Raw genomic sequence first — 2,361 nt, 5'->3', positions numbered from 1 at the left:
CCAATTTGTACTTTGTGGTTGTGTTATCTAGTGGGACTCTCTAGCTAGCTAGTTATCTACCCTCTGGCGTTCCGTAATATTGCAGAAAAAGTTGCTTGATAATCCAAGTACAAGTTTGAAAAATATGTACTGGGCATCAAAATGATCTCCCGAATAGTTTTAAAAGATATGGTTCAGAGGTTCAAGAGTTTTACTCCCGAGTTCAGGCTGGGATTGTTTCCGTCATTATAGTATAATTAGTTTACTGTCACTAACGTTACATATTTCGGTTTATCAGAGGATGTCTTCAGTCTTGGAACGACTGAAGTACTAAAACACTTGAGCGTCTCTCTTGATCATAGGTCCTGGCAGAGTTGTGCAGACTCAGGACAACTGAGCTTTGGAGGAATACGCAGATTTAAAGAGGAGTCCGTAATTTGCTTTCAAATGATCATGATCTTTTCCTCAAAGAAGTTCATGAATTTATTACAGCTGAAGTGAAAGCCATCCTCACTTGAGGAATGCTGCTTTTTAGTTAGCTTTGCGACAGTATCAAAGATACATTTCGGATTGTTCTTATTTTCCTCAATTAAATTGGAAAAATAGGATGATCGAGCAGCAGTGAGGGCTGGGTCACTGTCTTCCACCACAAGACAGTGACCCAGCTACTCCTCAGTATTGGGGTTCTGGGCCTCTCTGGTGGCATTGAGAAGAGTGTGAGCACTGTTTGGTTTCTGCTGCTCTCTATCAGCACAGGGGTGTTGTACAGCATACTGGGTCTGCTACTGTTTGGTGGAGGGGTTCATGCCAGCATCCCTCTCCCGTATGTGTATGGCCACAGTGCACCCCCGTATGGTTAAGGGCTTTCTTTTCGGGGCCACTCTACACATGTTAGCCCTGCCCTGGCTGTTTCTGTTCATCATAAAACTTTTGGTCCCACACACTGTCTTCCTTTGCAATGTCATCGCCATCATCGCAGGGGAGATCTGTATCCTTATTCCAACCTCATTGCAGTTCAAAAGAAATGCGATACGCTCCTCTGCAGTATGTCACAGGTTTATAAGTGTGCTTAGTAGTGTAGTTAAGTGTTATTAGGTTATAGGTGTTGTATATGAGTCCTGTTGCTAAACATTATGGTATGTTTGTTTAGAAAAATCTTGCATCACTGCTTCACACATTCTCCTTAACTTGCATTGGTGAAACAGACGGAAAGGGCTGGCTCTCACTTCTGGACATGTCCGATGCCAGGGCATCAGTGCTGGACAAGAAGATGCCTTTCAGGCTGCTGAGGAACATTGGTGTCCTGTATGGTCCCTGCATCAATAGAGGTGAGAAGGAAGACGGTCCACCCACCGTGAGTACTGAGAAAGCACCAGAACCACCATTTATCAGACAAGACAAGAGGTCATTAAATAACATTTGCTGTGTGCAAGCCAGAGCACATGATGTACTACAGTATAATGAGGTGCAGTTATAATAGATGATCCTCAGCTGTAATTGAATACTTTACAATAGGCACCTGGTGGTCCCCCATGATTAGATAGATAATCACTGGTATAGAGAAGCTCTCTGAAATCTGTCTACGTTCTCGTTGATTGCAGAATCATTCCAACACCAGGCTCCTGCCCAGATCAAGCCTACGCTCCAGTGTCCTCAACCTCCAACCTGCAGGCTACCGAGACCACACCAAAGACATTTGAAGGCTGGGCCCACTCCTACTATACACAGGGGAGCCCTGTTCAGCTCTCAGGTTATTACGGACACAACCATGGGGGCATGAGGCCAAGTCACGGACATGGTCACAAGCATGGACACAGCTGCAGCCACAGTCATGGACATAGTCACAAACACAGCTTTGGCCATGGACTCAGTCATGGGCATGTATCTGCCTCTCAAACCAGCAGTCACTGGGCTCAGTGGCTCAACATCCACATTTTCAACATTCCCATCTCAGTCCACTGTCTGTCTGTCAGTGTCCCCCAGAGTTTCACAGTACACATGCCGGAGTCACTAACAGAATCTGTGACGGTTCATCTGTCCGGGGGTGTCCTCGGATGGGGCCACAGTGTCTCCTGACCCCTCCTGTCTCAGCCTCCAGTATTTATGCTGCAGTACTTTATGTGTCGGGGGGCTGGGGTCAGTTTGTTATATCTGGAGTACTTCTCCTGTCCAATTCGGTGTCCTGTGTGAATCTAAGTGTGCGTTCTCTAATTCTCTCCTTCTCTCTCTCGGAGGACCTGAGCCCTAGGACCATGCCCCAGGACTACCTGACATGATGACTCCTTGCTGTCCCCAGTCCACCTGGCCGTGCTGCTGCTCCAGACCTGAGCCCTAGGACCATGCCCCAGGACTACCTGACATGATGACTCCTTGCTGTCCCCA

At 47.0% G+C, this 2,361-nt stretch overlaps 1 pseudogene; it reads left to right on the top strand.

Annotated features, from left to right (window-relative positions):
- Positions 1-280: 280 nt before the first annotated feature.
- On the top strand, positions 281-2,055 carry LOC135549398 (rhomboid domain-containing protein 2-like; annotated as a pseudogene).
- The last annotated feature ends 306 nt before the right edge of the window (positions 2,056-2,361 follow it).

Source organism: Oncorhynchus masou, chromosome 12 (genome assembly GCF_036934945.1).
Source record: "Oncorhynchus masou masou isolate Uvic2021 chromosome 12, UVic_Omas_1.1, whole genome shotgun sequence".
NCBI lineage: Eukaryota > Metazoa > Chordata > Actinopteri > Salmoniformes > Salmonidae > Oncorhynchus > Oncorhynchus masou.
Note: the sequence above shows the minus strand (reverse complement) of the source record. Positions and strands in the feature narration are given on the sequence as shown.